This window comes from Dermacentor silvarum, chromosome 5, assembly GCF_013339745.2.
Source record: "Dermacentor silvarum isolate Dsil-2018 chromosome 5, BIME_Dsil_1.4, whole genome shotgun sequence".
Lineage (NCBI taxonomy): Eukaryota > Metazoa > Arthropoda > Arachnida > Ixodida > Ixodidae > Dermacentor > Dermacentor silvarum.
Window position 1 is genome coordinate 147,157,668 of NC_051158.1, and position 25,698 is coordinate 147,183,365.

Below are 25,698 nucleotides of genomic sequence, written 5' to 3' on the forward strand. Positions count from 1 at the left end.
TAATATAAACGAAAGCCACGTGTACCGAGGCGCTCCATTTTAGTTAGTCACAACCATATAAAACTAAAAATCATTAAAAGAAGAGAAATCAACGAGTAACTAACTTGCTTGAATAATTGGAATGAGAGAGGTAAAATTGGAAATAAATGTTGATGATAAAACAACTTGCTGCTGTCAGAGCCGATTACACGTGGATAATATGAAAGAAAGCCACGTGTACCGAGGCGCTCCATTTTAGTTAGTCACAACCATATAAAACTGAAGATCATCAAAAGAAGAGAAATAAATGAGTAACTATTTTGCTTGAATAATTGGAATGAGAGAAATAAAAATTGGAAATAAATGTTGATGAGAAAACAACTTGCTGCTGTCAGAGCCGATTACACGTGGATAATATGAACGAAAGCCACGTGTACCGAGGCGCTCCATTTTAGTTAGTCACAACCATATAAAACTAAAGATCATTAAAAGAAGAGAAATAAATGAGTAACTAACTTGCTTGAATAATTGGAATGAGAGAGATAAAAATTGTAAATAAATGTTGATGATAAAACAACTTGCTGCTGTCAGAGCCGATTACAGGTGGATAATATGAACGAAAGCCATGTGTACCGAGGCGCTCCATTTTAGTTAGTCACAACCATATAAAACTAAAAACCATTAAAAGAAGAGAAATAAGTGACTAACTAACTTGCATTATAATTGGAATGAGAGAGATAGAAAGTGGAAATAAATGTTGATGAGAAAACAACTTGCTGATGTCAGACCTGATTACGCGTGGATAATCTAAACGAAAGCCACGTGTACCGAGGCGCTCCATTTTAGTTAGTCACAACCATATAAAACTAAAAATCATTAAAAGAAGAGAAATCAACGAGTAACTAACTTGCTTTAATAATTGAAATGAGAAGATAAAAATTGGAAATAAATGTTGATGATAAAACAACTTGCTGCTGTCAGAGCCGATTACACGTGGATAATATGAACGAAAGCCACGTGTACCGAGGCGCTCCATTTTAGTTAGTCACAACCATATAAAACTAAGAACCATTAAAAGAAGAGAAATAAGTGAGTAACTAACTTGCTTGAATAATTGGAATGAGAGAGATAAAAATTGTAAATAAATGTTGTTGATAAAACAACTTGCTGCTGTCAGAGCCGATTACACGTGGATAATATGAACGAAAGTCACGTGTACCGAGGCGCTCCATTTTAGTTAGTCACAACCATATAAAACTTATGATCATTAAAAGAAGAGAAATAAATGAGTAACTAACTTGCTTGAATAATTGGAATGAGAGAGATAAAATTGGAAATAAATGTTGTGGATAAAACAACTTGCTGATGTCAGACCTGATTACGCGTGGATAATATAAACGAAAGCCACGTGTTCCGAGGCGCTCGATTTTATTAGTCACAACCATATAAAACCAAAAAATTATTAAAAGAAGAGAAATGAGTGCGTAACTAACTTGCCCTAATAATTGGAATGAGAGAGATACATATTCCCAAGTAACGCAAAATGTTGCCATAACGTTCTCTGAATGTGCACAAATGTCGGCGTATAACGTTGCCTACATGCTGCTAATGTCCTCTTTTTTGATCGCCACACAACGTTGGGTCGTAACGTTGTGGCAGCGTTGAGCAGCACATTCACGACGTTAACATAACGTTAACAGAACTTCCTGGCAACGTAATGTGGATGTTGCCTTTGTCACTTGAGCTTTCAGGCAACGTACGTATGTGACGTTCAAGCAACACTCAACTGACATTGCAGAATATTTGTAGACATGCATAACAGCAGTGCTGTCAGCATAACACGGCTGACAGCACCGCAAACCCTTAAATTTATATTTGCTTGACAGATAATTTACTCTAGTAGTTTTCATGTTGCATATGCATGAAAATGTGAAACAAGAATTAGTGAAAAACAGCGTTTATTACGTATATATCTTGTGTAGCTTACCAAGATATCTGTGTACCTTACCTTGTGGTAAGGTACACTATACACGTAAAATAATGCTGTTTTCACCAGTTCTTGTTTACATTTTCATGCATATACGACATGAAAACTACTAGAATGCATTATCTGTCAAACAAATATAAATTTAAGGGTTTGCGGTGCTGTCAGCCGTGTAATGCTGACAGCGCTGCTGTACGGGCAGCTCATCTGTCTTGCACTATATATAGTACCAACGCGCCCTTACTGCTCTAAAAATCATGTGTCGGTAGCTGCATGTGCTTTCAAGAAATTGTATAATAGCCAACATCAGCTGCTAAGACCAAACGCTAGTATGTAGGAATTGTTTGTGCAGGAGGAATGTGGTGGTTGAATATGCACCCATGAATATGCATTGGTCCACCTTAAATAATAGTGAATGCCATAGACAAACCTGGTTATAATCTCAAACCATGCATTTATTTGCTGTCTGCTTACATCATCCTGGCAAACAAATGACACATAACAGTAACTTAAACACTGATAACACACTGATAACACACTTAAATATATTTTCTATTAAACACCAAGGTCTTCTATCGCATATTAAGACTCTACTAACAGCTACAACTATAACACAATATATTTTGCTTTCCCATGTAGGTCAGACTTCGAAATCTTTTGCTTTGTGTCGAGTTCCCTTATTTCAATGGCAGAACACAATTTATACTTCTTAATAACAGCACAAATACTGTCCTCCATCACTTTGTAATGTACAACACAACACAGTAACACTGCGGTTGGATACTATCTCCTGCCAAGCATCCAGCCGGTCTTTTTGCCTAAGCTTGCAGACATGGCAGCAAGTGTGAAGTAGTCAACACAGCCCAAGGCGTAGAGTAACAGAAAGTCATCCAAGCACTGACTGCCAGCCATCACTTTTGCAGAGGATGGCCAGCAGCACAAGTGATGCACACATGCCTCCCTCGGTAGCTTCACTTGCATCCAGACCTCACTGGTTTCCAAGTCAATAATGCGGTAACCTGCAGAGACATCAATTACATCTAACTATAAATTGCCATCTGAAACACTGAAGTAAGCCATGTTTACTGTGAAAACAGGCTATAAAAATGCTTACAAACAACTTAAGCTTCGCATAACTGTGAAACAAACAACAGTGACTTTACACAGGAGAATAATGCAAAACATCAAAAAGCAAATTTCAGTAAAATCTAACCATTATAGCTATAAGTTTGGACACAAGAGCAAGGAAAGCACAATAAACAATACCCACAACTTCCTTTATTGTGCTAAGCAGTTAAGACGTTAGTATCAATATATTCCTTTAACATAAAGCTTCCTTGCAATGCCACGGCTGCTTGTTACATCCAGTTCTGTCTTTGAAGAAAACAAAAATTAACAAATGATGTGAATGCTCTACCACGGTACCAAAACCACATTTCATTCGTGATGAAAGAAAGTTCCAATGAGTGAGTGATAAATTTGACTTGTTGGTACAACATATTGGTGAATTGCAGCGCAGATATTGACGACAGAAAAGACGAGACAATAGACGTGTGCTGACTTCCAACAAAAAGCTTTATTTTCAGCGACCCATGTTTATAGCCGTCACTCATCACATTGCACACGCGCAATTCACACCCTTAGGTAGGTCAACTCTGTCTGATAAGTGTACAGATGCTGACACACATAGAGCCAAGTCGCGCAATCTTTTCAGCTTCAATAATTTCACGTGTTAGTTGATCACCGCTACTGCTGACAACAGTACACCGAGCAAACAATGGTTCACTGGCACATGAACTGCAACAACATGCAAGCCAACTGTCATGCACGTTTTTCTTGACATTATAGAGTGTTCTCTCAGCTGGTCATTGATACAGCGTCCTGTTTGGCCTATGTACTGTTTACCACAAGAAAGAGGGGTACAGTAATTCATGTTGCTAACATAGGTGACGAACGGATTTTTGTGCTTTTTGTTACACTTGTGTGCTGCCCTGAAACATTTCCTTTGATTACACAACTTTATAAGCTTCTGAGGTGCAAAGAAGACAACTTTAACTTTGGAACAATCTGCAGTTTTCACGATATTGTGAGACAGCTTATGAATGTATGGTATGACAGCCACTTTAAGTCAGTCAGATACTGGAGTGATCACATGGCAACCACTCGGTGCATGCGCTTTTCAGAGTAGAGGTGATGTGGTCACTGCATCTGACAGACATAAAACTGGCCGTCATACCCTACATTCATAAGCTCTCACAATATCAAGAAAATTGCATATCATTCTAAAGTTGTGTAATCAAAGGCAATGTCACAGCACGCCACACATATGCAACAAAACACCAAATTCCGTTTGTCACCTGTGTTAGCAATGTGGTTTATTGTATCCCCTTTGTGGTAAACAGTATATAGGTCAAATGGGACACTGCATCAATCACCGGCTGAGAGAACACTCATACAATGTCAAGAAAAATGTGCGTGACAGTAGGCTTGAATGTCATTGCAGTTCGCGTGACTGTGAACCGTTGTTTGCTCAGTGTACCGTTTCCAGCAGAAGCGGTGATCAACTAACACGTAAAATAATTGAGGCTGAAAAGATTTCGCGACTTGGCTCTGTGTGTATCAGCACACCTTCTGTACACTTGTCAGACAGTTTACTTTCTTCCTAAGGGTGCGAATTGCGCATGTGCAATGCAGTGACTGACAGCTATAAACATGGGCTAGCAAAAATAAAGCTTTTTGTTAAAGAGTTGCCGCATGTCTCTCGTCTTAACTCTTGTGTTGTTGCCTACATCTGCACAGCAATTCAGTGCCTGAACGACCAGCTACAACTACGCTACAGGTGTTGCATATCGGGAGAAGGGTTGAATATTGCTCTACACTGCAAAAGTTGCCGTTGCTATCCGCGGATGACGAATACGGAAGTTCTGGCCTTGAAAAAACCAAATTAGAACGCGAGCTTTTGGAAGCGGTGTTAATCGAAAATTCTGGACCTGATAAGTAGGTTAGCGCCACTTCACAGGCACTTTTAAACAAAGAAATGCAACTCATGAGTAGCCACAAATAAGCTGGTTTGTTAATTCTGCTTTTGTTTCTTCTTAGGCTACCTAAACGCGAAAAACTTTGTCACTCGATTCAACCGCTCGGCCAAAACCAAGCATGAGAAGATGATTTTTTTCTCCTCAGGGGTACCACATTTCGAAAGATATGCATCAAATGCATCTGAAAAGTTAATCATTTCGGTGCAATACATGCATTGTTACAAACATTACAAAAACTTGAAAAAATGTGAATGATACTTACTACCCACAGCTTCCAATTTATCGGGGCTCAATGTCGGCTTCTCAGCAGCATTGCCGTCCTTCAAGCATCGACAAGGAGCCCCTGTGATACTCCTACACCGAGCGCCAGGGCTCCCCACATCAGTTATGTCAGTTCTTTGCAGAACAGGGAATCCCGGCGATGGCACTGGAACAGGCCCCAGTTATCGTTGCCAATGTATACAACATTTCCTAGGTGTACCTGCAATAAAAGATGGCAGAGACACATTAAGACAGCTTGCGTGTGGGAACGTGAAAGCACCTTTAGTCAACCAAATGGCTGCAATGTGACGTGCACAGTGTGACACGCACTAGGCACACCTTAAGTCAGCCAGAACCAAAGAGCTGCCGTGGCGTAAGGGAAGCGTGCTCCTTTCACACTCCAGGTTCTATTCCTACCCAGTCTGCACAACTTTCTTATTAAAGCAATTAATTTGCTTTGTTTACATGAACCTACCTAAATTTCACATTACTCCAAGCGTTTTGATGTGCTTTTATTGCTTGTGCAATAGGCCATCGGTTTTATGTCAATAAGTGCTGGTAGCAAAAAGAAATATGTCTAACCGTGCGATAAATGTAACCGGAAATGGCAGGTACGTCCAGTGGCATTAGTGTGGGGGCTGCACACAAAATTATATAGCTTACCCTGTTTCAAATTTATTTTAAAGAGCAGTTTCAGTGAACCCAAGTAGAGTCTTTCAGCTTTTTGCAGTGCAGAAACAGGTACAGTTTGTGCCAGCCAACCAGATGAAGAGCTCTCCTAGTAACTGTCTCTAATCACTCTCTCAGCAATTAGTGGTAGCCAAAGTATAGCTTGTATCTCTACAACTGACACATGTCCCATTTCCTTAATGTGGTATTCGTCACTGATTTTGATGGTCAATTGGTTGCCATAGAGGAACAATCGAAATTTGGCGCGCAGCACCAGTCGTGTCAGTGCATTGTCAAGTGGCACGAACATATTTCTCCCTTGAGTGAATTATGGTGCTCTCCTGGGCACATGTTGAGGCACCAGCCAGTCTGCCCCATGTACATTTGACTGAATATATACATGATCAAAGGAACAGACTATGCTACCCCTGACGAACACAAGACAAATTGGGTTGCATCTTTACCTCAGCAAGACTCAATTCTCATGTGGACTGCTATGCACGCACATTTCCAGCGAAAAATAAAGTAGGCAGGATATGCACGACAGTTCACAAGTGAATTCAGAAAGGCGAGCAGGCAAGGGAGGTTTGCTTGGTTAAAGATACCACCAAATTTGTCTAGTGTGTATGAGAGGCAGCTCACTGTATTTTTTTCACAACTGGTCAAATGTACACAGAGCAGACTGGCCGGTAACTAAATGTGCCAAATAAGTTCCCATATTTCACTCAAGAGACCAGCTTGCTCGTCCTGTTTGGCCGTGCATTGCCACGATAGGACTTCAGGCTGAATTAAGATCATCTGTTTTCACCTACGGTGAAAAATTGACACGAGATCAGTGAGGCATACCACATAAACAAGACATGCGAGCCAGACCCCATGATCAATTCATGAAATAAAAGGCGTCCTTTCTAGATGACAAGTGATTGAAGTTAGTCTGCGCCCATATTTACTTTCCTTTTTACACAAATATCATTTATTGTGATTTTATGCCTTTATATTACAACTTACGCCTTCCCTCTGAACGAAATTGTGCACAACATAAGCACACATCCAGTGTTGCTATTTTTAATCCTTCCATCAAAATAAATGGTCAGTTAGCAGCAGTCATGTTGTATGGTACCCTTTTCCTCCCCATGTAAATTCTATCCTGAAAAGTTACATGAACTGACCGGCAAACTCATACGTACACTACAAATTTCACCTAGAAAACACGGCTGGTTCTTAGAAAATGCACAAATACGGTGATAGGTATCTGTTGGCATACTGTAGCAATAGTAAGTGCCAGTTAGCTTCAACACTAGACAGTTTTAGTATAGCATATGCAACTAATAGCATACGCCTATACGCTATAGTACAGCGTACGCTAAACAGCACACATTTATTAGTTTTAGTTGGCCTGCGAGATCTTCCAATCTCAGAGGCCATATGCCATCGTTGCACCTAACTCTCGACTTCACTGACAGGTGGCGCTGATATATGTCAGTTTCCCACAGTTTCCCAGCAACAACAGAGAGGCTTGAGAGATCAAAATTCAGCATAGAAAGCTTCTATTGGAAAAAGGCAGCAGAAAATGTCCTTAACAACACGGCAGCAGGACCCGATGAAATCCCAATACAGCTAATCAAAAACCTCGGTCCAAAAAGCAAGGCACTGCTGACTAATGCCATAGAGCAAGTGATTAGAACAAAGAATATTCCCGTTGGATGGCGTGAAAGCAAGATGAATCTCATCTACAAAGGCAAAGGAGATAAGGATAAGACGAGCTCGTACAGGCCAGTTACAGTAACGTCGGTGATATATAGAATGGCAATGCAAGCCATAAAATTAGAACTGTCGAAGTGGGTGGAGGAAAACGGTGTATTGGGGGAACTACAGAATGGGTTCAGGCCAGGCAGACGCTTAGAAGACAATATGTTCGTACTAACTCAGTGCATAGAGATTTCAGTAGCTCAGAAAAGACCTTTATGGGTAGCATTTCTAGATATTAAAGGAGCTTATGACAACGTAGACAGGGAATTGTTGTGGGATATTCTTCAATACGAAGGCATAGATGACGATTTCGTGGAGCTGCTGAGGGAGATATATCGAGACAACCAAGTACAAGTGGCATGGGAAGGCCGAAAAGGAAATGAAATGGTGGGAATTCACCAAGGATTGAAGCAAGGATGCCCTCTGTCACCATTGTTGTTCACGCTTTACGTCAAGGGCATAGAAAGACGACTGGAAAACAGCGAATTAGGTTTTGATTTATCCTACATGCGTAATGGACAAATGGTGCAACAGAAGGTCCCTGGATTGATGTACGCAGACGACATTGTGCTACTAGCGGACAATAAAAAAGATTTACAGATACTTGCGAATATCTGTGGGAACGCAGCGACAAATCTAGGCCTTAAGTTTAGCACAGAGAAATCAGGGATTATGATCTTTAATGAACACACGAGTAACTTCGTGGTGTCAATTCAACAGCAAGTAATACCCATAGTGAAGCAATATAAGTACCTCGGCGTACACATAAACGAAGGAAAGAATTACTCAAGCAACCACCAAGATAATCTGAAAATAAAGGGGAAGCGGAATGCAGCATTAATGAAACACAGAGCACTGTGGGGCCACAATAAGTATGAGGTGGTGCGTGGAATCTGGAAAGGAGTAATGGTGCCAGCGCTAACATTCGCAAATGCCATTATATGCTTAAAATCGGATATATTGGCGGGTTTGGAAGTTAACCAAAGATCAGTAGGCCGGTTGGCTTTGGGAGCACACGGTAATACGACAAATGAGGCAGTGCATGGAGACATGGGTTGGGCCTCTTTTGAAGTCAGAGAAGCACAAAGCAAAATTAGTTTTGAAGAAAGGCTCAGGAACATGGATGAGAATAAATGGGCGGCTAAAGTGCACAAGTATCTCTACATGAAAAGCGTGGACACAGAATGGAGGAAGAGGTCAAGGAAGTTGGCAACCAAGTACAGGATTATCGAAACTGTAAATAGACAACCAGGGGTCATCAGAAAGAAAGTGAGAGAAATAGAGACCGTGAATTGGATGCAAAGAATGGAAACGAAAAGGACAATGGAGATTTACAAGAATGAGAAGAAAGAAATTAGAAGGGAAAATCTGTACGATAACACAAAGGGCAGTGCCTTGCTATTTGAGGCTCGAGTCGGTTGCCTAAGGACGAAAACATATCGGAACAAATATTCGGAACTAGATGAGACATGTGTATGCTGCAGTAAAGATCCAGAGACCACTCAGCACATCCTAATGGAATGCGACGGGATCCACCCAGCGAGAACCGTAGGTAACGTGCAACTCCCAGAAGCGCTTGGGTTTAAAGTGGAAGGAAACATAAACAGATCAGCCGTAGAGATCAGCAAGAGACGATTAGAGTACTGGTGGAAAAAAAGCAGGGAAAAGATGGATACGACCTGATCTCTTAAAATCATAGGCAGCGGTACAAGCTAAATTTTTGAAAAAGGTATACAAAAATGCTAGATAAAGAACATGTGTAGTATACCTGATTAAATCAAGCAGGCTAGGTGACTATTTGTCGCCACCCCGTTTCAAAGGGGATGCCAATAAATCATCATCATCATCATTCCCTCGTTAGGCTTCGTGTCGTTCGAAATGAGAAGCGATCTCGAAAACTCCACAAGGTTAACCATATTACACTGTTGTCAAAGCGGCCTGACGGTAAGCGAAAGTTGCTTACACAGTCATTTTCTACGAACGAAGCGAATTCTGCAAAAGCCACGCCAAATTCAATTCGAAGTGGGCAGCGGGGACCACCGCCATGTTTAACGTAAACTACACAAATCACGCACAGACGGTAATGCTAAATCTGAGAAATAGCATGCATACGCTAGAGGTCGGATAGCGTTCTGCACATGCGCAGTGATGACCCACTATTTTATATCGTACGCAATGACATAGCGTACGCTAAACTAAAACTGTCTACTGCTGCAATACTTCAGCTGTCAGGCATCTACAGTGCTTATGACACCACAGAAGTGTAAGTGCACAACAAAAACAAGTGGCGCATCAACCATAAATTTGACTTGAGAGTAGTGACAACATAGGCCGTTTCGTGTAGCTAAAACACTAGCCAATATGTAGAAAGTATATGCACAAGTATACATACCTATAGATATTTGCCTACCTAACTTAAAACTATGAGTTGCAGTGCATATGATGCTTATTCTAGACACTGGTATTTTTGACAAAAATACTCTTAGAATCAGATATAATGCTTTTTCAATTCATCCAGCCAGTAAATGAAGTCGTACACATATCATTATAATTTGGACTTGCAGGTTGAACATATTCTGACCTGAGCAGCGCCAAGCAGAATGAATAGACCGAATGCCCACTGTGCTGACCAAATACACAGGATGAAACAGAAAATATGGAAAGGGACCCCAAAGTATTAGAAATACTTCTTGACAGCTGTAGAATTAGGGCTTGTTGGTTGATTGTCACTATTAAAATTACACTAAAGCCAATAAGACTGTTCTGTATGGTGTAGTTGAAATCAAATTCATTTGACGAGCAACATTGCAATAACCAGCAAACATGGCAAGAGCAAGCAGACATGTGCGAAATAGTGTGCTTTTTTAATAATAGAGCATCAATACAATGAACTACCTACCAGTTAGCTATGTGTTCTATGCTGTATTGACTTGAAAAAAAGAGAAAAATAATGTAACTGGACATAGACTCGCAACTCCTACAATGCCTACTTGCATGAATGGGGATAGCTTGCCAAGAATATTAAAAAATGGGAGAGAAAAAAGCAGGCTTACTAGTAAACACTTCAGAACTGTAGTAACTGCAGCACAGTGAATACTGGCCTTAATGTATCATTTCAAGAAGTTTGAGCTCATCAAATGTGTATTTTCCAGTGGCTGTTATTCTTGGAACAAGACAGAAATAATCGTGAATATGAATGTTAAACAATGGTAAGCACACTGTGTGCTTACACCTATGACATATCTGGCCCATTACACTTTGAATTCTTATATGCGCAGAAGCTGCACAAGAGTGTAAACACTAAAAATTCGGAAATAAAATCCTACAGCAAGGGAAACAGTTTCAAAACAAAAAAACCAAAATGAAAAGTAATAAATAGTGTGTACTAAGCAAAATTAAAATGTAACTTGCAGCCAAGCGATTGATGCAAGAAAAAATACTTAACATCAGGACATGTTAGGTCTACTTTTATATAGAACACAATAAGGTGTGCATAACAGCTATGAACACAAATAAACAGCAAGTTGCATAAATATTTGGCCTATTTAGTAAGCTGTGTTGACTAATGTCGATTAACTTATCCACAAATGATACCAAGACGCTACTTTTTGGAACACGTACACTACATACATACCTGACCCGACCATCCAGATTATACGTTGCACTACGGCAGGCATAGCCAAGGGGTCTGGTGGCTCCTCCGTTATGTAGGCACTGTTATGGGTCACAGCCTCGCCACTATAAAATAAGTTCTGTGTTAACTTATAGCAGTGGCACACAGCTTTATAAAGCTGTCAAATTGTCTAGACATGCATGGAGCATCTAAATATAGTCACAAAAACAATGTTTGCATTATTGCAGGGTGGCAACAGAGCAAAAAGTAGAAGTCACTGATGAATGTCTTGATAATGGGGACCCTTTGATCACAGTAAAATTATTGACACGCAGCAGCACATAGCAAAGAAATGTTTGTTTACAAAACAATTCATTTTTTTTCATGACTCAGTTTAACTTTCCCCTGTCATGTTTAGTTACGTATAAGGTATGTCAAAACATCTTGTCTTAAAAAGTAAGTTGGACTAGTAGCAAGCTGTGATTGCTTAAATTTTTTTTCTCTAAAGCTGCCGTAAACCGAAAACTTCGTAAGCAGATATTATTTACATCGTTGAGGCAAGGAAACATGGCAAGGAAACAAGTTTCCTTGGACAAGTAGATATGAAACAAGTTACCTTGGACAAGTAGATATGAAACAAGTTTCCTTGCCATGTAAGCAAGGAAACGTCATTGCTATAAGAATCGGTAAAGAGGCAAATGAGTCATTATGCAACTTCAGGAGAAAAGCGGGAGCTCACGCGCCGCACGCACATGATGAACACGATTATTTTCGAACGTTATATTTCTCATCGGAAGAAAACGTTTATCAAGATTTTCAATTTCGCATCGAAGCAATAAACTTGCGTAACTAAGCGCTGACAACCAGCGTTCAGCAAGCATCAGCACAGGTATCACTGTTGTCGCGGGACTTCTATTTCATACGCTCGCGCACGCTATGCACACACGAGAAGCTCACACAACACGCGCGTAGTTAGCCAGCACGATTACTTACCTTTTGAATGGTACGACGCGGTCGCGAAGCACTCTCCAAGTTGCCGGTGCTGCGTCGACGATGTTACTCCTCGCATACATGCCGCTGCGTAGTGGACGAGCTGAGGCGCGCTAACATACATTCTTTGCGACGTCCACCCAACTTTCCAGAACGAGAACAAAGAGACCGCACTCCACGGCATAAAATCGTTGGGCCACATTTGCCTGGCGCGCCACGCATACGGCGAGTTTGCAGCGTGACACAAGGTATCTTCAGGCACTTCTGTGCACGCTAACTGCGACCTACTTCATAACAGCAAACACAAAAACACACGATCAAGCAAACGCTACGCTCGTAGCACCCCGCACATACGACCGCCATCACAGAACACGGAGGAAAAACAATAGCGCCACCTGCATACTTGTGAGAATGTTGTGGCCTCTGTGATGACAAAAATATTAACCAGTACACTCGCATACTAAAATTTTGTGCCGGGTTACACACAACTACGTATAGATGTTGCGAGACAAAATAACTGTAGAACAATCTATATTTTACACTATAGTTTGGCGTAGAAAGAAATTCTAAAACGTATTTTACCTTTGAATTGCTTCCGCCATCTGCAGCCAGCATAAGCATGGCCTTCGAGATCAGCTTCGATTATCCTTATCAAGCCGTCGCTGTGGCCTGATTTGAACGGTTGGGGCTGTCTCGAAGCTGTCTCGAAGCCAATCCATGACGTTTAGCCATGCTGCCTACTTTTCCTACGCCGTCACTTAGTTTTAGATAACTTTCTGATGTCGTGAACATGAATTGTTGCCTCAGGAATTGTTGACACGATATCGGAGGTACAGATGTGCAGTGTTCGATGTTTTCGTGTGCGTTGTAACTGTTTCAGGTGGAAAGGATAAAATCCACGAGGGTTGATAGCTCGTGTGGCGCAGGTTACACCCGTATCGGCCGCATTTCCTTTCGTGTCGGTGTGTTGAATGTGCGCGGGTTTTACTCCTGTCGTCCGTACCTTCTGTGTTTATCGTGCGGCTCGCGAAGATTCCTCCTAAAAAAAACATGTCTGCTGCGTGCATGTGTCCTGTGTGGTGCGTGAAACAAATGTGCGCTGGTGTACGGTGTGTTTGCAGCCCTATTGGTGGCTTATAGTCCTTTGCTCTAGTGCCGTTTCTATGATGTAAACTATACTTGAACTGAAAAAAATGCACTGTTTTTTATATGAACAAGTAGATATGATCTGTGTGTATCCACTGTGCAGTGTGCATGTGTTCGTCATTCTTATGCAGCTCGTATCATGGGGCTTGTGCCTATTCATGATGGCCCTTGCTTAATGTTTCCACTTTTAGGGGCATGTGGCGTGCAAGCAGTCACAAAGTCTTGTGCATTTGGTGTGGAAGAAGGGAATACTTTTATGCGTAACTTTGTCACTATAGGTGAACCGTTGCAACAATTAGCATTTTTTCCATGTGAATGCTTCTGCCATTTGATATAATTTGTAGCAGATCTTATCATTGGAGAAGCATAATAAACATAATTTAACATGGTGTTCCTTAGAAGATATTAATTACTGCATAACCACTATACATCTCCATACCTCACTGTATGATAAAGATGAATGTTCAGTTGAAAATTACAATATCTTATAGTTGCATGAACGTATACATGCGAAATGCTACAGCAGCCTGGCATCACATTAATGTCAATATTGGTGACATCCGGCAACGTTCTGGGAACGTGCTGTTTTGTAACGTTGCTACATTGATACCATTTACACGTTAAATTGATGTTTACACGCAACGTTGACACAACGTGGGTGTCAGGACGTTGCTTTGACATTTATTTATGACATCACTTGAACGTACAGCTGGCAACGTACATTCAACGTTGAGGTTGGCTGTTTAACGTTGCCTGACATTTGTTACAATCAGGCAACGTTTACGCTACGTTCTGTGTTACTTGGGTTGGAAATAAATGTTGATGATAAATCAACTTGGCGAAATCACACCTGAATACGCGTGGATAATATAAACGAAAGCCACGTGTACCGAGGTACTTGATTTTAGTTAGTCAAAACATATAAAACTAAAAATCAATAAAAGAAGAGAAATCAATGAGTAGCTAAATAGCTTTATTAATTGGAATGAGAGAGATAAAAACTGGAAATAAATGTTGATGATAAAACAACTTGCTGCTGTCAGAGCCGATTACGCGTGGATAATATGAACGAAAGCCACGTGTACTGAGGCGCTCGATTTTAGTTAGTCACAACCATATAAAACAAAAATCAATAAAACAGTGAAATCAATGGTTAACTAAATTGCTTTATTAATTGAAATGAGAGAGATAAAAATTGGAAATAAATTTTGATGATAAAACAACTTGCTGTAGTCAGAGGCGATTACGCGTGGATAATATGAACGAAAGCCAGGTCTACCGAGGTGCTCGATTTCAGTTAGTCACAACCATATAAAACTAAAAGTCATTAAAAGAAGAGAAATAAATGAGTAACTAACTTGCTTGAATAATTCGAATGAGAGAGATAAAAATTGGAAATAAATGTTGATGATAAATGAACTTGCTGCAGTCAGTCCTGACTACGCGTGGATAATAAAAACGAAAGCCACGTGTACCGAGGCGCTCGATTGTATTTAGTCACAAGCATATAAAACTAAAAAATTAATAAAAGAAGAGAAATCAATGCATAACCAACTTGCCCTAATAATTGGAATGAGAGAGATACAAATTGGAAATAAATGTTGATGATAAATCAACTTGGTGAAGTCACACCTGAATACGCGTGGATACTATAAACGAAAGCCACGTGTACCGAGGTACTTCATTTTAGTTAGTCAAAACATATAAAACTAAAAATCAATAAAAGAAGAGAAATCAATGAGTAGCTAAATAGCTTTATTAATTGGAATGAGAGAGATAAAAACTGGAAATAAATGTTGATGATAAAACAACTTGCTGCTGTCAGAGCCGATTACGCGTGGATAATATGAACGAAAGCCACGTGTACTGAGGCGCTCGATTTTAGTTAGTCACAACCATATAAAACCAAAAATCAATAAAACAGTGAAATCAATGGTTAACTAAATTGCTTTATTAATTGAAATGAGAGAGATAAAAATTGGAAATAAATTTTGATGATAAAACAACTTGCTGTAGTCAGAGGCGATTACGCGTGGATAATATGAACGAAAGCCACGTCTACCGAGGTGCTCGATTTCAGTTAGTCACAACCATATAAAACTAAAAGTCATTAAAAGAAGAGAAATAAATGAGTAACTAACTTGCTTGAATAATTCGAATGAGAGAGATAAAAATTGGAAATAAATGTTGATGATAAATGAACTTGCTGCAGTCAGTCCTGACTACGCGTGGATAATAAAAACGAAAGCCACGTGTACCGAGGCGCTCGATTGTATTTAGTCACAAGCATATAAAACTAAAAAATTAATAAAAGAAGAGAAATCAATGCATAACCAACTTGCCCTAATAATTGGAATGAGAGAGATACAAATTGGAAATAAATGTTGATGATAAATCAACTTGGTGAAGTCACACCTGAATACGCGTGGATAATATGAACGAAAGCCACGTCTACCGAGGTGCTCGATTTCAGTTAGTCACAACCATATAAAACTAAAAATAATTAAAAGAAGTGAAGTCAATGGGTAACTAAATTGCTTTAATAATTGGAATGAGAGAGATCAAAATTGGAAATAAATGATGATGATAAAGCAACTTGCTCTAGTCAGAGCCGATTTCGCGCGGATAATATAAACGAAAGCCACGTGTACCGAGGTGCTCGATTTTATTTAGTCACAACCATATAAAACTAAAAAATCATTAAAAGAAGAGAAATGAGTGCGTAACTAACTTGCCTTAATAATTGGAATGAGAGAGATAAAAATTGGAAATAAATGATGATTATAAATCAACTTGGTGTAGTCACACCTGATTACGCGTGGATAACATAAAGGAAAGCCATGTGTAACGGGGCACTCGATTTTAGTTAGTCACAACCATATAAAACCAAATTCATTAAAAGACGAGAAATAAATGAGTAACTAACTTGCTTTACTAATTCGAATGAGAGAGATAAAAATTGGAAATAAATGTTGGGGATAAATCAACTTGCTGTAGTCAGAGCCGATTACGCGTGGATAATATAAACGAAAGCCAAGTGTACCGAGGCGCTCGATTTTAGTTAGTCACAACCATATAAAACTAAAAATCATTAAGCGAAGAGAAATCAATGAGTATCTAACTTGCTTAATAATTGGAATGAGAGAGATAAAAATTAGAAATAAATGTTGATGATACAACAACTTGCTGCAGTCAGAGCCGATTACGCGTGGATAATATAAATGAAAGCCACGTGTACCGTGGTGCTCGGTTTTAGTTTGTCACAACCATATAAAACGAAAAACCATTAAAAGAAGATAAATAAATGAGTCACTAAATTGCTTTAATTATTGGAATGAGAGAGATAAAATTGGAAATAAATGTTGATGATAAATCAACTTGCTGTAGTCAGTCCTGACTACGCGTGGATAATAAGCATGCACGTGGCCTTCGTTTAGATTATCCACGCGTAATCAGATGTGACTACAGCAAGTTGTTTTTTCATCAACGTTTCTTTCCAATTTTATCTCTCTCATTCCAATTAATAATGCAAGTTATTTACTCATTTCTTTCGCTTCATTTATATGTTTTTGCTTTTATATGGTTGTGACTAACTAAAATCAACCGCCTCGGTACACGTGGCTTTCGTTTATATTATCCACGCGTAATCAGGTTTGACTACAACAAGTTGTTTTATCATCATTTATTTCCAATTTTTATCTCTCTCATTCCAATAAATAAAGCAATTTAGTTAACCATTGATTTCACTTCTTTTAATGATTTTTGGTTTTATATGGTTGTGACTAACTAAAATCGAGCGCCTCGTTACACGTGGCTTTGGTTTATATTATTCACGCGTAATCAGGTCTGACTGCAGCAAGTTGTTTTATCATCAACTTTTCTTTCCAATTTTTATCTCTCTCATTTCAATAAATAAAGCAATTTAGTTAACCATTGATTTCACTTCTTTTAATGATTTTTAATTTTATTTGGTTGTGACTAACTAAAATCGACTACCTCGTTACACGTGGCTTTAGTTTATATTATCCACGCGTATTCAGGTCAGACTTCAGCAAGTTGTTTTATCATCAAAATTTATTTCCAATTTTAATCTCTCTCATTCAAATAATAAAGGAAAATAGTTTCTCATTGATTTCTCCTAATGATTGTTAGTTTTATATGGTTGTGACTAAATAAAATCGTGCGCTTCGGTACACGTGGCTTTCGTTTATATTATCGACGCGTAATCAGGTCTGACTACAGCAAGTTGTTTTATCATCAACATTTATTTCCCATTTTTATCTCTCTCATTCCAATTATTAAAGCAAGTTAGTTACTCATTGATTTCTCTTCTTTTAATAATTTTTGATTTTATATGGTTGTGACTAAATAAAATCGAGCGCCTCGTTACACGTGGCTTTCGTTTATATTATCCACGCGTAGTCGGCTCTGACTACAGCAAGTTGTTTTATCACCAACATTTAAAATTTTATCTCTCTCATTTCAATTATTAAGCAAGTTAGTTTCTGATTTATTTCTCTTCTCTTAATGATATTTAGTTTTATATGGTTGTGACTATCTAAAATCGAGTGCTTCGGTACACGTTGCTTTCGTTTACATTTCGACGGATTATCAGGTCTGACTACAGCAAGTTGTTTTATCATCAACATTTATTTCCAATTTTTATATCCCTCATTCCAATTAATAAAGCAAATTAGTTTCTCATTGATTTCTCTTCTCTTAATGATTTTTAGTTTTATATGGTTGTGACTAACTAAAATCAAGTGCTTCGGTACACATGGCTTTCGTTTATATTATCGACGCGTAATCAGGTCTGACTACAGCAAGTTGTTTTATCATCAACATTTATTTCCAATTTTATCTCTCTCATTCCAATTAATAATGCAAGTTATTTACTGATTTCTTTCGCTTCCTTTAATGGTTTTTGCTTTTATATGGTTGTGACTAACTAAAATCGAGCGCCTCGGTACACGTAGCTTTCGTTTATATTATCCACGCGTAATCAGGTCTGACTACAGCAAGTTGTTTTATCACGAACATTTATTTCCAATTTCTATCTCATTCGAAATAATAAAGCAAGTAGGTTACTCACTTATTTCTCTTCTTTTCATGATTTTAAGTGTTATATGGTTGAGACTAACTAAAATGGAGCGCCTCGGTACACGTGGCTTTCGTTTATAATATCCACGTGTAATCGGCTCTGACTGCAGCAAGTTGCTTTATCATCAACACTTATTTCCATTTTTTATCTATCTCATTCCAATTATTAAAGCAAGTTAGTTACTCATTGATTTCTCTTCTTTTAATAATTTTTGATTTTATTTGGTTGTGACTAAATAAAATCGAGCGCCTCGTTACACGTGGCTTTCGTTTATATTATCCACGCGTAGTCGGCTCTGACTACAGCAAGTTGTTTTATCACCAACATTTAAAATTTTATCTCTCTCATTTCAATTATTAAGCAAGTTAGTTTCTGATTTATTTCTCTTCTCTTAATGATATTTAGTTTTATATGGTTGTGAGTATCTAAAATCGAGTGCTTCGGTACACGTTGCTTTCGTTTACATTTCGACGGATTATCAGGTCTGACTACAGCAAGTTGTTTTATCATCAACATTTATTTCCAATTTTTATCTCTCTCATGCGAATAAATAAAGTAAGGTAATTTTTCATTGATTTCTGTTCTCTTAATCATACTTTGGTTTATATGGTTGTGACTAACTAAAATCGAGCGCTTCGGTACACGTGGCTTTCGTTTATATTATCGACGCGTAATCTGACTACAGCAAGTTGTTTTATCATCAACATTTATTTCCAATTTTTATCTCTCTCATGCGAATAAATAAAGTAAGGTAATTTTTCATTGATTTCTCTTCTCTTAATCATATCTTTGGTTTATATGGTTGTGACTAACTAAAATCGAGCGCTTCGGTACACGTGGCTTTCGTTTATATTATCGACGCGTAATCAGGTCTGACTACAGCAAGTTGTTTTATCAGCAACATTTCTTTCCACTTTCTATCTCGCTCATTCCAATTAATAATGCAAGTTTGTTATTCATTTATTTCTCTTCTTTTAATTTTTTTGATTTTATATGGTTGTGACTAAATAAAATCGAGCGCCTAGTTACACGTGGCTTTCGTTTATATTATCCACGCGTAGTCGGCTCTGACTACAGCAAGTTGTTTCATCACCAACATTTAAAATTTTATCTCTCTCATTTCAATTATTAAGCAAGTTAGTTTCTGATTTATTTCTCTTCTCTTAATGATATTTAGTTTTATATGGTTGTGACTATCTAAAATCGAGTGCTTCGGTACACGTTGCTTTCGTTTACATTTCGACGGATTATCAGGTCTGACTGCAGCAAGTTGTTTTATCATCAACATTTATTTCCAATTTTTATCTCTCTCATGCGAATAAATAAAGTAAGGTAATTTTTCATTGATTTCTGTTCTCTTAATCATATTTTGGTTTATATGGTTGTGACTAACTAAAATCGAGCGCTTCGGTACACGTGGCTTTCGTTTATATTATCGACGCGTAATCAGGTCTGACTACAGCAAGTTGTTTTATCATCAACATTTATGTCCAATTTTTATCTCTCTCATGCGAATAAATAAAGTAAGGTAATTTTTCACTGATTTCTCTTCTCTTAATCATATCTTTGGTTTATATGGTTGTGACTAACTAAAATCGAGCGCCTCGGTACACGTGGCTTTCGTTTAGATTATGCACGCGTAATCAGGTGCGACTTCAGCAAGTTGTTTTATCATAAACATTTATTTTATAATTGTCTCACTCTCATTCCAATTATAATGCAAGTTATTTACTTATTTCTTTCGCTTCCTTTAATTGTTTTTGCTTTTATATGGTTGAGACTAACTAAAATGGAGCACCTCGGTACACAAGGCTTTCGTTTAGATTATCCACGCGTAATCAGGTCTGACTGCAGCATGTTGTTTTATCAACATTTATTTCCAATTTTTATATCTCCTATTACAATTAATAATGCAAGTTATTTACTCATTTTTTTCGCTTCCTTTAATGGTTTTTGCTTTTATATGGTTGAGATTAAATAAAATCGAGCGCCTCGGTACACGTGGCTTTCGTTTAGATTATCCACGCGCAATCAGGTGCGACTACAGCAAGTTGTTTTATCATCAACTTTTATTTTATATTTTTATCACTCTCATTCCAATTAATAATGCAAGTTATTTACTCATTTCTTTCGCTTCCTTTAATGGTTTTTGCTTTTATATGGTTGTGACTATCTAAAATCGAGCGCCTCGGTATATGTGGCTTTCGTTTAGATTATCCACGTGTAATCAGGTGCGACTGCAGCAAGTTGTTTTATCATCAACATTAATTTTATATTGTTATCACTCTCATTCCAATTAATAATGCAAGTTATTTACTCATTTCTTTCGCTTCCTTTAATGGTTTTTGCTTTTATATGGTTGTGACTATCTAAAATCGAGCGCCTCGGTACACGGGGCTTTCGTTTAGATTATCCACGCGTAATCGACTCTGACTGCAGCAAGTTGTTTTATCACCTACATTTATTTCAAATTTTTATCTCTCTCATTCCTAGTAATAAAGCTATTTAGCTACTCAATGATTTCTCTACTTGCTGTGACACACTGCGGGTTGTCCACAGCAGGGCACGGGTATATACTGACGCCTACCGCCTATGTGTGCTCCACACATGATCATTAAGCAATAGTTTGTGAATGACGTTATGGTAAAAATTAATTACAAGGAACGTATGCTTGCTTTACGGTGAGAGGATTACGTAGTACAGTAATCGCAAGTGTTTGCATGTAAGGGCGGTTGCCGAGTGCTTGAAGCGTGTACATAAGCACTCAAAATTTGTTTCGCGTCGCTTTGGGCAGAAACAAACAAAACAGTGAGACCTTTCAACGTTCGCTAGAATGAGATATGCTTCGAAGTTTTCGCACGACAGCTGATGACCTGACGTGCAGGAATAGCAAAGTCCTTTTCTTGGCGCCGTCGGCAAAAAAGGCACTCGACTCGATCATTGGTGTCGACGGCATGTCGATGTGATGTCTGTCTTATCTAATAGTACCTTAAAGAGACGTTTAAGCGTGACTGATTCTGTAAACCCAAGTAAACCGATGAAAAAAGAAATATATATTAATATATATATATATATATATATATATATATATATATATTACAACGTAAAATACACCCATCGGCTAATTCTGCTAATGCGTGGGGTGCGGTTACCTTAACCCCATTATCGACAAGACGCGTGTTCGAATTCTAACTTCTTTTTTCTTTTTTTAAGTTGCTTATTAATGCGCGTTTAACGTTTGTAATTCCATGCGTTTTCACCCCAATTAATCTGCGGTGATTAGGAGGAATGCCGCTGAAGTGCTAGCATTTCTCGGGGACTTCAATTATGGGGTTTTACGTGCCAAAACCACGATCTGATTATGAGGCACTCCGATTATGAGGGACTCCCGTAATTTGGACCACCTGCGGTTCTTTAACGTGCACGGGTTTTTAACATTTTGCCCCCATCAAATAGGGCCGCCGTGGCAGGGATTCTATCCCGCGATCGGGGACTTCCGAGACATGCTCACAAAAGTGTGGACGGATGGATGGATAAGGCGGCACCCTTTAAATCGGGCGGCGGCACACGCAACCTAGCCGTTACGAATAAGTTATTTTGCACTCAGCGGAGGGTGAGCTTGCAGTATAGGCCGCCCCCTGTCTTTGATAATTTTCGTCTCCCTCCCCGTGAAGCTGCCTTGGACCCATCCTTGAGTTGAAGCGATGTACTCACTCTACTATAACTTTATTAATTTGTTTTAGTTTTTCTTGTCATATAGCAATTTAGCACTTACGTTATACGCAACTCAGGATGGTTAAGGAACTGAGGTTTTTGATCTTGTGCATGATCCACACAAGTGAGAGACAATTATTTTTCTAAAGGCGGCTATTTACCATATTTATTGCAAATTTGCTTACATATTCGTGGTCATGGTTCTCTCCGTGCATTCAACAAAAGTTAACTAGTCAAAGTAACATACGACTGTATAGCAGCATTGGTGAAGTGAGGGTGAGGCTAAAGTGCCTGGATTAAAACATGTTAGAAGCTTCTATGGCAACAAAACATATAAGACGAAACATACACATACTCATGTGTCATCACAGACTTTTGAATATCATTAAAAATGCCACAGTCATCCATTACACTGTGCACAATAATAACAGCTCATACAAGTGACCAAATGCTTTGTATAAAAAGATTTCATTCATGGGGTTTGATGTCCCTAAGCAACAAGTGCGTATGTAGCTGTTAAAATGGTGTGGTGGAAGAAACTGGATTCATTTCGCCCTCCTGGAAGTCCAACATGAAGCCAAAGTGCATTATACACAAGCATTATTTTGCATTTTGCCCACGTTCATTGCATTGTGGCCACTGCTGGTAGGATCGAGTAGTATTTTCAGTGTTATCCATACCGGAAATCAATGTAAACGTCCATGGCAATTATATATCAGAAGGCCTTTTTCCTGAATGTTGCACCATCTAACACATATGTAGTCACAACTCTGAACCCTCAAAGCGCTTGTCCATTGTCTACTCTTTCTTTCGTGCCATATCTGCTTTTTTTTTGGGGGGGGGGGGGGCAATGGTTTTGTAAATCATGTTTCATATGCACCAACTAGGTTTCTAAATGCCCTTTTATGTGAGCTACAGTTTCTTAAAAAACTTGTTTCTTCGTCTGGCATTCAAATTTAGCACTGCAAGCAGCTTAAAATCTGCAAAACTAATGACAACTGGAAAGTTTGTGTAGTAACATGACGAAAGTAGTAGTATTTTCAGTGTTATCCATACCGAAAATCAATGTAAACTTCCATGGCAATTATATATCAGAAGGCCTTTTTCCTGAATGTTGCACCATCTAACACATATGTAGTAACAACTCTGAACCCTCAAAGCGCTTGTCCATTGTCTACTCTTTCTTTCGTGCCATGTCTGCTTTTTTTTTTGGGGGGGGGGGGCAAAGGTTTTTTAAATCATGTTTCATATGCACCAACTAGGTTTCTAAATGCCCTTTTATGTGAGCTACAGTTTGTTAAAAAGCTTGTTGTTTCTTCGTCTGGCATTCAACTTTAGCACTGCAAGCAGCTTAAAATCTGCAAAACTAATGACAACTGGAAAGTTTGTGTGGTAACATGATGAAATGGCACACACATTTCTAATAAACTTTAGTTTATAGTCACTGTATTATCTGTTTCTTCTTTAGTGTTCGTCTTCAGTACTGTTTCATCATGTTAATTACCACACCAAACCATCAGCTGTTCCTACTTATGTGTACATTCTAAACTCTTTACAGTGTAGAAGTTATGTGTGAGAATCCTGCTACCAGTTGCTTGAAGGAAGTGCAGTAGGTGTTTGCAATTAACATACACTTTGTGGTAGTGATAAAACATTTTGAAATTAACTTTGCTGTGGATACGGTGAGCTAGATGGCAGATTGTGCAATGCTGCATGAGCGAGCGAGTGTTAGTGTGAGTCAGTGTTTTATTAGTATACAAAGACGATGTTAGCCTTGCAAAAGGTGTCGGCATGGTTGTGCCTGCTTGTCTGATATGTTGTTTCTGTGCAACAGTCTCCAAAGCTCACAGCATTATCTGTTTCTTCTTTTGTGTTCATCTTCAGTGCTGTTTCATCACGTTAATTACCACACCAAACCATCAGCTGTTCTTACTTATGCATACATTCTAAACTGTTTACAGTGTAGCAGTTATGTGTGAGAATCCTGCGACTAGTTGCTTGAAGGACATGCAGTAGGTTCTTGCAATTAACATACACTTTGTGGTAGTGATTGTAACTAGACCTAAGAAGTGTAAGCCCAAGTGGCCATTGCATTCACTCTAACCAAATCATCATTATCTCCCATGCCAATGCACACTGGAAACTTCTCATGGTTCTGGTGTCTGTTTTCATAACCTTGAGACTGCAGCATTTTGGAACCAGTAAAGTAGAAATGCATAAGCGAGGCTAGTTGACGACACTTCATGGCAATGCACGCTCCTAGCAGCACTTATAAACACAAGATATGTAATTGGAAGATATAGGGACAGGTGAAATAAGTTGCAGACTCACAATTGTTTATTTTTGTACACCATTTCCCTTTCTGGCTAAACCTTGAAGATGTCATTTTTATTCATATACCTGTCCAGTCTCTCTGTTTTGGCACATGCATTACTTATTTCTTCAGCAGAGCGACCGATGGCATGCTTATACATTAATCACTTCAATGCATTTTATTTGCATCACCAAGCTTTGATACGTAGGTACACATCACACAATGTGAGGTTTGTGAGAAAAAAAGGATGTTCCACATCTGCCGTCAAGGCCCTGAGGTGCGCTGGCTAACACTCCCAGCTTTAGTTCCAGTAGATAAAACCTTAGTACCCCAGAAAGCGGATGCGAAAACGGTGCTGCGGTAGCTGAAATGCTAAGAGCATTGCACGCGTAATGTGAAGACGTGGCTTCGTGCCTCACCTGCGGCCAGTAGTTTTTTCATCCACTTTCATTTCCATTAATTTATCACTTCCTGCTTCAATTAATACGTGCATGTAATTTAGCCTATGCTGTTTTTAGTGTACTTGTTTGTTACGGTATAAACATCCTATTTTCAATTATTTAATATAGGTATTACGTGATGTTTATATTGTTTAACGAATGAGTATTTCCAGCTGGCCTTAGGCCCTTCTTTTTATCTTCGAGTTATTCATGATGCGATGAGGCTTTCAGCAGGTAAAACACTAATGATAAAAATCTTATTCTGGCAAATAAACTTTCCAGAAAGTGATTTTCCATGAAAGCTCAAACTGACAGGGAGCATATGCATGGGGTCTAAAAGAAAATGGAGACAGCTACCATAGCACCACAGGCACATGCCATATCCCGTACTGAATGTGGTGGTGCAGTGCAAGTTCCAAGTCGTAATTCTGTCATGCAATAAAAAAATTAGTTTAAAAATCTTGCCCTGCTGTAAATAACTAATGCTGCATTAAGAAAAAATGCAGTGTTGCAACGCATATCTGCAGCCACTTCAAGAGCTAGAGGCAAAATTTGTAATATGGGCCCACTAATACAGGAGAAACACGAAGTTGCATTGATGTAACATTGCAGGAGCATAGAATAAAGCCAACGAACAACCACATAGGGGTCAGTTATCAACAGTGCAGCCACATGTTCGTTTAGGGAATCATCCATCCCA

The 25,698-nt window shown here is 38.8% G+C and overlaps 1 long non-coding RNA gene across 1 annotated transcript; it reads right to left on the reverse strand.

Moving 5' to 3' along the window:
* Positions 1–5,328: 5,328 nt before the first annotated feature.
* On the reverse strand, positions 5,329–12,935 carry LOC125946058 (uncharacterized). The gene is made up of 3 exons (XR_007467365.1): positions 12,287–12,935; positions 11,315–11,418; positions 5,329–5,482 (listed from the first exon to the last, which is right to left on the reverse strand). It is a non-coding gene; the product is annotated as an uncharacterized LOC125946058 (long non-coding RNA).
* Positions 12,936–25,698: the final 12,763 nt, after the last annotated feature.